This window comes from Galendromus occidentalis, unplaced genomic scaffold (assembly GCF_000255335.2).
Source record: "Galendromus occidentalis unplaced genomic scaffold, Mocc_1.1 scf7180000076583, whole genome shotgun sequence".
Taxonomy (NCBI): domain Eukaryota; kingdom Metazoa; phylum Arthropoda; class Arachnida; order Mesostigmata; family Phytoseiidae; genus Galendromus; species Galendromus occidentalis.
In genome coordinates this window covers 1102851-1114328 of record NW_003804572.1, presented here as the reverse complement: position 1 = coordinate 1114328, position 11478 = coordinate 1102851, and positions in this window count along the sequence as shown.

Below are 11478 nucleotides of genomic sequence, written 5' to 3'. Positions count from 1 at the left end.
GCTACGTGCCTCTACGTGCACTTTACCCGATCGAGCCGTGTGTCGCGGTCGAGCATAAGCCCTCGGTCTCCGTGTGAGGGTTTATAGCCGTCAGGAATCAGCCCACAACATTCCTGATGAATTATTCCGACGTTTGTTCACGGCGCAAACGAGGTCACTCGCGTGAAGCTCTTTCTCGGGATGAAAGTAGAAGAAGAAGAAATTCCGGCTCCCACCGATACCCTCGCAATCCGGTTCGTAAATAATCGCTCATGGTTCATGTTTATGGTTTCATATCGGTCCTCGCCCATGCCTATACTTTCCTATCATATTCATGGGCGACCCTGATTCAGGAAGGAATTTCCCTCAACGAATCCTCCGCGCTTCTCCTTCCCGTCATTCGTTCGTTGGGGTCAAGGGGGGCGATGTGATCAGAGACTCGGGCATGGCGTCCGGCAAGCGAAATTGTCTCCCACGCATTGTCGTGACTCGAGCGAATACACCATTTGTCCTAGAGGAGTGCATGGGTGAATCGGTTCTTGAATTCGATCGAGGAACGGGACGCTGCCCCAGTTCCCCCAATACGAATGACCAGGAGTCAGATATCCGAATTTGCTCCGGCTCTAAGTTGGGCGCGATTATTGAAAGAGCTTAAGTCTCACGAATGCTCTATAACAGCGTTTCCCAACCGGGGGTACAAGTACCCCTGGGGGTACCAGGAGCTCTCCCGAGGGGTACCGGAAGCCATAAGAATTTTTGCGGCAGAAGATAGATAAGATGGGTAAGAGCTATCGACCGCGCCAAAGACTCCGGATGGACTAACTGCTGCATGACCGGCAACAGCAAAAATCTCACTAGCGGGTGTGATATGTACAGGGTGGCCGATCTAAATTGACACTTTCGCTACAAGCAACTTTGAGAAGGCATAGCTAAATGAAAACAGGTCGGAGGTTCAAGATACTATAGAGGCAAAATCTCTGTACCCTTACGAAGATGTTTATTCAATGTAACCCCCATTGTTGGCTACGACGGCTTCGAGCCGACGTCGGAAGCTACCGCAGGCTCTTTTTACAATATGCTTCGGAAGAGCACGAAACGCCCGCTTAATGGCGAGGGTGAGTGAGGCGGTGTTCGGGTGGCGTTCTTTGTTGGACCTCAATTCAAAAGCGCTCCACACATAATAGTCCATCGGATTAAGATCGGGACTATTAGGGGGCCAGAACTCTTTTGGCCAAAACATGTTCACATTCGACGATAACCAATCTTGAACCATACGGCTCGTGTGAGCCGGCGCGCCGTCTTGCTGGAAGACGTATGGGTTCCCATCGCTCACTCTATCCATCCAAGGCTTTATCACAGCTTGTAGAACCCTCAGATAAACCTCCTTCGTGACAGTTTCAGCTCTACCGAAGAAATAAGGAGGCATAACATGTCCTTGGCTTGAAACCACCCCGAGAACATGAACACTCGCCGGGAACTTCGTTTTCGGGACCTCTCACGCATTCTCTGCACAGGTGACAGTACATCGATGGTTTTGTCTGTTGAATTTTTCGTCGACCGTGAAGATTTTCTCGTCTGAGAAGAACCGGATACACCGAGCAGTGTCAGTCTTCAAAGATTGAAGGAGCCGTCCACATCTCTCGACCCGAGCTTTCCGGTTTGCCTCTGACAGCATTTGTCGGACTTTCGGTCGATAGGCCTTGCACTTAAGGTCCTTTTGCATCACATTTCGCACATTATCACGGCTCACTCGATATTCCGTGGCCAGGCGTCGTTGCGAAATGTGGTGATCCTTCGAAATTCGCTCACGGACGGCATTAACGAGTCTCGGAGATCGCTTCGGCCGTTTTCGAACGTGAGTTTTGCGCGCCCCGGTGTGTAGGATCCTTCCTCCGAAATTTCTGCATGCGAGAAAACTTTCGCGACTCGGTACACCGTCTTCTTCGGGAGTTTCAGCTTCCGGATTATCTCGGCCGGCCGCATTTTTGCGCGGAGCGCGAGCACAATACTTTGTCTTCGGACCAGCTCCGGAGGCCGTGAATCAGTTCCCGCCATGGTTCTGTTATTATTCAATGGTCCACAGGTGCAGACACAAACACCCGCGGTAGCTCGCGGATGGATGCATTTTCTCGGCTCCGGGCGGTACATTCAAAAAAGTGTCAATTTAAATCGGCCACCCTGTACATACGTTTAAACGGGGCGGATAGTTGATGGCTTGGTAGATCTCAAAATATTGTGCAGTTTCCAAAGAGATAAGTTGAGAAATGAATGTAGAGAATCGTGATGTTGTGAATCAGCTTGTTTTTTTCTTTCAAGCCTAAATTTTGGTTTTCTAGGGGTAGGGGGTACCGGAGGGGGTACCGGAGACACTCGACCAACCTCAGGGCGTTCTCGGGACCAAAAAGGTTGGGAAACGCTGCTCTATAATAATGGTGATCGGGAATTGAATCCCATTTGGATGAACGAAGTCGCCATTATCTGGACAACTCCTATTTATCCTTCAAGACCAAACAATAGAACCAGATGGTCCATCGCTTTTCGAGCCCTAGGGGAATGGCCGATTCCTTCCTCCTCATGAAGTCTCAGCTGTGGCAATGTATTGGAACTTCGGCGGTATTCCTGTTCTTTCTGAGTGTGCATACTGATCGAATGAAACAAATGCTCGCAACCGGGGTGGGAAAACGCATATAGATATCACTTATAATATATGTATATATCTATATACACGCATATAGATATCATTTATCTTCGAAATAATCGGCAAAGTTCCCATGGGAGCCAGTGGGGAGCATGCGAAATGAGAAAGCCCGTGAAAAGTGAGCTCGACTTCCTCCCGATCGGAGATCATACCCGATCAAAAGATCCCGGAGTCTTCGAGGATTTTCCATCGCGGAGTTCGAATGAGAGTTCCAAACGCATATCTTAGACCTGGGGATCTTGGACCCGGCAACTGGGGATGAGGCGCCTATTCAGGTGATAATTCCATTTTTCATCCTTATGCCCGCGTCTTCGATGCGATTGTCTTTCGTTCCGCACCGAGAATGGAGTTCTGACTTGAATGCGTGCTCGCGCACCTGTAAAATTATACTGCACACCACTGACGAGCGTGCCTCCACCGAAGGATTCCATTGCCTCGGCTGACTTCCCTCGAGACCGATGGAGTTCGGTCGGAGGGGGACTGTCACGTCACAAACCCGGGATTCTTTCCAACATCGAATAGCAGTCTCTCGTCGAACATAGTAGTAGAGATGAAGTGATGGCTGTCTTCGCATTGCATAGGACGGATAAGCGTAGAGGAGGAAAATGAAGAAGGAACGGCTTCCCTCCTGCAGAAAAAAGAGACCCATGGGAGACCTTTAAACCAACCTGTGGGCCGAGCGAAGAGACTCGCTCCTGGCGAAAACCAACGAACGAAGTAATTAATGGAAACAGATGAGCGAGCTTGAAAGCGCTCGTGCCCTTTCCGCATTTCGGCGACGAGCCGCCCCGTACGATCGTCATCATGCCTCTGTGAGTTTTTCTTTTTTGGACGTGAAAACGTCTCTAAGTTCGTTGAGCATACAGACCAGGGGTACTTCGTCCTAAGCGTCACGAAAGTGATCCGCTTTTGACGCTTCATAGTTTTGCTCCCCGAGCATCTAGAACCCCGCGGTTTGCACCATGGACTAGGAAATTTAGGGCAAAAGCTCCTCCACGATTTTGGAGCTTGGAGTCCTAGAACTCTTCATTTAACTTGATTCATGCAATCCTCTGAAATCACTCGATGCTTGCATAAATAATTTCTTCATTGCAGGAGGTCTCCGAAACTCATGCGGCTCAGAATGGAAGTGCGCGAAACGATTCACACCTCGGAGAAGTCGTGCACGTGATGGGGAAGAAGTGGGGGGAATCCATGAGAACTACGACCACACGAGACTTTACAACGACATCGCTCTTCACGGAATGACGGAACGCGTCAGGTTTAGGAGACACATAATCCCTATGTGTCTGCCGAAGAGTGGTGACACTTTCGTCGACAAGACGGTGACGGACGCTGGATGGGCAGCGTGGAATTCCCCTCAAGGAAGTCCTCGCCCATCCTACGGAAAGTTGATCTTCGAGTTCTGGACACAGATATCTGCCGCCGTTGGTACTCGTCTTACCACGGGGCCTCAAGACTCGATGAATCAACTTTGTGCGCCGGTTATAAGGCTGGAGGGAAAGACACATGTCAAGGTGATTCCGGGGGTCCTCTGTGGTCGGAAGAAAGCGGCCGGGCCCAGTTGATAGGAATCCTTTCTTGGGGCGTTCAGTGTGGTATGCCGAGAAAGCCAGGAGTATACACCAGGGTTACCAATTACCTGGATTGGATAGGCGGCCACTTAGAGGATCAGAGCCAGAGAACGAGATCATGCTGAGATCCAGACTGTCTAGAATATCACCGAGCGTACTCTTTTATACCGCATCTTGGAATTTCCTCCTTCTTGCTTTTTCAAAAATCTTGTTTTCTGTGGCTTTGTTCAAAACAGAAGTTTGGCCTGTAGAATCTGTTGTGGTGTAGGTAGATATCGTTCTGCTTTTGTTGTCTTCTCCATCGTTGTGAAACGCTGCGAACTCCCATTTTACCCACCTTACTTCTGGCAACGATAACTGATTGAAGCTATGCATAGGCAGCATCGAATCGGGTAGCGCGAGCGTCACTCGGCGCTGCGAAATTGGGCATCTGAACAGAAAAACGCTTCCGATGGAATGATATGTGGGCAATAATTCATTGAGCAAGAACCCCATAATAATGGACCGATGTCGTTAGCGACAAGTCACAGTGAACTGATACTTGAACTTCAACTCAAACCCAAGTGGGCGAGAATATCAACCAGATTTTAAAGGCATGGTGAGTCGATTTGAGCAGGGCCTGAGATTCCTGGATCGAGGAATGTTCCGATGCGATCGGATCCCCGGTCAAAACTCATTCGGGTGGACCCTTGGATAAGTCCGAAACATGCAAGCATTGCATAGCAGCCGATGGGATTCTCAACCCGGACGTGCGGGGTGGAGGCCCCGAACCTGACGATTCAGGCAGGCCAAATCAGATCTATCCGGGGAATAGAGGGCGGATCGTGTGAACCTGTCGGACAGGCCACGATTGAACTGAGAGCAGACGATCTGACGGTTGAGGAGGTCCGATTGACAGTTCTTCCAAGAAGCGCTATGTCGGTAGATTAGACTCTTTTGGGAAAGGATTTCCTGGATAGGGGAATGGTGACGCTTTACTGCGAGGGTCAGTCACGGATTCTGAGAAGGGAGGCATTGAGCGAGATCTCCAGATTCTTCCCGGAAAAGGAGCGAGAATCCAGCTCGAGGCTACAGAAGAGGTCAACCGCGATCGATTGCATTCATCGAAGCTCCGACCGATGAAACACAAAATGGATTAGTCCTTTTGGAGGATAGACCGAATCGAGCGGCTGTTTGCAAAATGCAAGAGGGGAAGTTTGTGATTCCGGTGATGAACGTTGGTCAGGAAGAAGTCCACGTCAGAGCGGGATCCGTCGTGCCGAGAGGAACTCAGACGGGAGAAGGGAGTGCTGTCGAATATTAGTGGAAGGGAGCTGAGGTGAACCGCATCGAGGTGGGCGCTTCAGATGAGACGCCGGAGGTCACGCTCTCCGACATCACGATAGGGGAAAACGTTCCGTATCGACATCAGTTGCTGGAATTATTGAATCGGTACCGGAGCGTAATCGCGAAATCCGTGAAGGAACTCGATAGGACAGAATTGATGGAGTTCGAGATAGAAGAAGTCACCGATAGTCATCCCGTGCGATGCTAGCCGTACCGACTGTCAGCTATGGAGGGGGAAGCTCTGAGCGAAATCCTACGCCGGATTAGAGAAGCTCGGATGATCGAAAGATCGCAGTCCTCGTATGCGAGCCCGGTGTTATTAGTCAAGAAGGCTGATGGCGGGTGGAGGATGGTCAGTGATTATCGGAAATTAAACGCTCAGACAGTCAAGCTGAATTATCCGCATCCGCTGATCGACGACATTCTCGATGCGATAGGGGGTCTGAGTATCTTCTCGACATTCGATTTGGCGTGGGGATACTTCCAGACTCCGATGGGACAGAAGGCAGCGGAGGAGGCAGCCTCCGTCACAGCTGAGGAGCATTTCCAACCGAAGGTCCTGAGGATGGGTCTCTGTAACGCCCCGGCAAGATTTCAAGAAATCATGGTCCGTGTTCGGGATCTGCATGGGGGGGGGGACCAGACATTCCCGTTTCTGGTTGATATGAACAAAGTATCCGATACGATGACAGATCATCTGGACTAGACCGCGGAGATATTCGACGCGTCGAGATCAGCTGGGCTGACAGTTCGCCTAGGAAAATGCAAGTTCTTCATGCAGGAGGTCCAGTTCCTGGGATTCCGCATATCGAGAGCGGGAGTTCGACCGGGTACACGCAAGCTCGCCGCAGATGAGGAGTTTCCATGTCCGAAGGATGCGCACGAAGTGCGAAGATTCTTGGGACTGACGTCATTCTTCCGGCGCGGTTATTTCCAGCCGTTGACAGCGCTGTTTGTGGAATTTCGTGCGAGAAGACGTTCCAACAACTGAAGGGGGAACTGCTCAGAAAACCGATCTTGGATAGATTCATTCCCGGGAGGTCTACCCAGTTGCACACCGACGCGAGTGTGGTGGGGCTCGGAGCATTTCTCTTGAAGGCCGAAGAGGGGAACTGGAGAATGATCTACGCTATAAGCAGAAAATTGTCCGAATCCGAGAAGAAATATCACTCAACAAAGCTGGAGCAACTGGCAGTAGTATGGAGCCTAGAGAGGCTCCGACGCTTCTTGTTCGGTCAGGTGTTCGTCGTCGTTTCGGACTGCAGCGCCGTTTCAGCGCTCCGATCAACAGCGGGGACTTCACAGCTGAGCCGATGGCTGGGCAGACTCTCGGAATTGAACTTCACGGTGCAGGATCGAGCTGGCACATCGATGGGGCATGCTGATGCTCTGAGCAGGCAACCATGGGAAGAGGGGAGGGAGATGGAGGAAAAAGAATCGCCTTCCGATCTCGAGCAGAAGACGGTCTTCAGTGTGTGGGAGTCAAACAGCGAGTACAGAATGGCGTAGCCGCTCGACGAAGAGATTGGGGAGCGAGTGTCCGCATTGGAAAAAGCGAAGGACGAACGTAGCCAGCGAGAGCACGACCTATGCGAGGGGTACGGCATGATCAGGGGAGTTCTCTATAAGATACGCGAAGGAAGACGATTGCTCGTGGTTCCGAAGCTGCTGAGGGAATACGTATAAATCATGGCCCACGAAAAGGCAGGACATTTCGGAATAGAGAAGACTATGGAATTTATTCGAGGGGCATATTGGTTTCCGCGGATGAGAGATTACGTGAAATTCCGCGTGAAATTACAAGCGTGCCTAGATTGTATTTTTAACAAAACGGTGACGAGGAAACAGGATGGGGTCTGCAATCCGATCCGACCCGAGAGGAGACCCTTCGAAAAGCTTTTCATCGATCCTAGGGGGCCGACACCAGCGTCTTTTGGTAATCAACACTTGATCGCGATGGTCGAAGGGCACCAGCGGTGATCAACTTTCTTCAGAAAATGTTCATGACGTACGGCAATCCCGCAAAGCTAGAATCTGATAGGGGAACAGCTTACACACCGAATGCATTCCGGGAATTCTTGGAACAGAACGGACTTCGACACACGCTGATCAGCACTCAGCGCCCGCAGAGCAACGGACAAGTCGGGCGGTTGAACAAAGAGGTAGCGAGGCTACTCCGCTCTCTGTGTGAAGACGAGCTTGGAAAGGACTGGTCAAGGCATGTTCCGAGAGCAATGATGATGCTCAACAGAGTGATTTCGAGAAGATTGGGAAATCACCTTCTGAAGTACTGCACGGATACCTTCCGCGACTGAACAATCATTCACAGGGAATCGAAGAAGCGCAGGAGCAAGTCTGGCGACCAGCGGAAGAGCTACAGGACGATATCATCAAGAAGTGGGAGGAGAGTCCGGATCGCTACGCTTACTACTGCGATCGGAGGAGAAGATCGCACTATCTCCGCTTTTCTGTAGGGGATGTGGTGGCTGTAAGCCGTCTGCCAATTCACACCGGGCTGCCGACGAAACTACAGCCGAAATACAGGGGTCCACTAGTCATAACCCAAGTCTTGCCTAGGGATACTTAAAGACTAGTTCAGCTAGGGGACAAATATTATACCTGTTTTGCGCACTGGTCTCGATTGAGATGGTATCGAGTGCATAAGGAGGAAGCAGATAATTTTCCGAGATTTCAGAAGATCAGCTAGAAGATCGTCAAGAGTTCGTTCCGAGAGAGAACTCAGGGAGACGGAGATCCCGTCCAACGAAGACACTGCGGAACCCGAGACCGCAGCAGGGAACAGTGAATCCGTTCGGAAGACAGGCGAATCGGAGACACTCGAAACACTAGACGAGATTCTGGAGACAACAGAGCTGAGATTCGAGGCGGATTCCGAGCAACATGAAGAGGAAGCGTCGCTCGGAAGAGTAGACAAGTCCGAAGAAATTGGAGAATCTACACGAGTGGAGGAAAGCTATATCCAGCCACAGAAGTTGGCCGATGTTGTGGATATATCTTCGTCGCCAGCGTCATCAAAGGAAATCCAGATTCAGGTAGAGCCAGCGATGTATCCGGAACCACGGAAAGCACCGAATGATCTGAATACTTTATTATGGAATGCCCGGGCGCGGATGGGGAAGAGGAAACCCGCCATCTAGACGTTCTAAGAGAGCGGAGTCTTCCAGGGGTACTCATTCGAAGTGGCTGGCGGGGACGCCAATGGTGTAGCGTGATCGAGAGTGGATAAGGAGAGAAGCAAATGTGGAGTGCTGGCGGGATGGAGAAGAGGCGGCGAGATGTATTCGGAGCTGTTGGTATAGAATGTCAGTCTGGTGAACGGTGTGGGATTTCGTCAAATGTTCGACTTGAGATGTCGGGAGGCAACTTCGAGGAAGATGTCGTATGGCACATTCGCGAAGAGAGAAAGGGATCCCGTTGGAGATGAGCGCGTCGGCGCAGTCGTAGAGTCTTTTCGAGGCCAAGCGTCGGAGTGTGTGTATCGAAGCTGAGTCGGAACCAAAAGCAAGAGAACTTTTCGAGATGTCTGGTCACCGACTATGTGAGGGATGCGGGTGCAACACCCATGTGATCGGGTCCGTGTACTGCAAGGCGAGGGACGCCAGGTGTTCGATGTGCCGTCGAGAGGGACACTACGCGCGATGTTGTCCGAGAGCCGCTTTCGAGACCTGCCTGACGTGCGGGAGGGTAGGCCATCTTTCGACAGCGTGCCGAGAGCGCTGGGCCCGGACGGACAATCGCCAGGGGAACCTCGCGCCGAGAGCAGGAGGGAGCACGGCTGCGAAAGCCACGATCCAGTCGAGGGAAATTCCGGCCGGCGCATCGGCTTCGGCGACGGTGAGCATCGGAGACGGCGCTGAGGCAGGCGGCAGCACCACAGCAGCGTCAACGGCGGCCACGACAGCTCCGGAGACGGCAAACGCGGTCCGACCTCGACCAGCCCGGTCGTTGGTAGCGGCAGTGGCAGGGGCGCGTCGCGCGGCAGCGCGGGGGAGTCCGGCGGAAGCGGAGGCAGCAGCCACCGCTGCGAGAGTGGCCGTCAGAGCGGAGGAAGCGTCCTCAGCTGCGGTGGGGAAATCGACACGCGACGCGGCGACGCTCACGTACATCCATGGGGAGCGACTCATGGTGGTCTGTTGCATCTGTAACGACGCGCCGTTCGAGGCGGTCGCCCCGTGGTGCGGGCACATTGCGTGCCGGCGTTGCGCGTTCTCGTGGCTCCATACGCGAAAAAGAGACCGGTGCCCGGTTTGTTCGGCGACGCTGAGTCTCGCTCAGTATCGTCATATCTATTTCAACGGAACCGCTGACTACGTCGACCGAAGGTGACGGCTGGAGTTGGAGTTAGATACCATCGTCGGACGAGACCTGGAGGATATCGACGTCCCATCTCGACCACCACCCCGAGTCAGGGCAAGGCGGCCGACCGATTTCGAGCTGGACCTGGACGTGGAGGAGGCCATTCAAGTCGCCGCGGAGGAGGCAATTCGAGTTGCAGCGGCCATGGACATCGGATCCCCGGTCGAAACTTATTCGGGTGGACACTTGGACAAGTCCGAAAAATGCAAGCACCGCGTGGCAGCCGATGGGATTCTCCAACCCGCACGTGACGACTTCTTGGTGCTGTCACGCGGATCTGCTCTATTGACAGTGAGGTCTCGGTTCCTCTCAGGCTCCGACTGATGGTAGGGGAGACGAAGGGGGAAAGCCGTGGTGGAATGTGAGTAAAGCGTGAATTGTTCTGAACCCCAATGAGTGCATTCAATCCCAATGATCCCTCTGATCCGTCGTGGTGAATCCGATAATTTCGGGTATTGGCTCTTGCTATGGCACTTTTCCCATTGAGTCATTGCCAATTCCATCATGGCGACGAACTCCGGCGTCGTGTCCCAGAGGCGGGCCCTCGGAGCCCGCTCACTATGAAGATCTCTATCTGAAAGGCTAGGCATCGGAGTCTGGGCTCCAGGACACGCGTGGCATGTGAAGGAGGGGGCTCTGATTCCTTGCGAAGCCATATCTGACTGACAAGGGCATGCTCATCTTTTGTTTCTGAAGGGGCGAGTCGAATTTCCGGGGGGAGGCGCATCAGATGGTAATTAGAACGCGCCTTTTCGTGGCCTATGCTCGGATGATGCGAACGACGATATGGGCGCAGAGTGCCATGCCCCCCTTGCCCTCATCATGCGCCACGAAAGTACGAACGGCGATCGTCATATGAGCGATGCCGCGCATAGATCATACCCATGTTCATCGGGGCAGCTCCACTGAGCGCTCGGCTCTCCATCAGTCGAGCTCTGCCGAAATCCTTCTCTCCGCCAGCTCGAGCCCCTTTCAGAATTTTCGTCTCGAAACCGCTATCCAGTATACGAATACCAGCCGTCCCCTCTCTCTTGGAGTTTCTCGTTCGCAAGATTAGCACCCCTCGGCGGAGAATTCGGAATTCCTATTTCAATTGGCTCCATCTCGAGATTTTAACTCCCTCTCCCATCCTCAGGAGGTGGTGCTGTCACAGCGTATGGAATCCGGACAAGGTCATTCCTCGTCGGGATTACACCATGGCTCGGACCCGAGGTGAAGGTTTCTGGAAGTTTCCGCATAAGCAATGAGGGGATATTCTGGCGTGGCTCCAGAACTCCAGACACAGTGAATTACGACGAGCGGGTTAGCTACGAGTCCTGAGGTGGAGACGTCGATTATCAGAGAGGCCTGCTGCGCTCCTCTGATGATTGCACCCGGTGTTCCGAGGGGCGAGATTCTGCCCGCGGATACTCGTGAGTATTTTGAGACTTTTCATCAGGATTCGTCACTGAACCCCATGAGTAGAGTTCCTAAATTTCGGACATTTTCATTTTCCGACTCTCGAATGAGGATAGATCCGATTGC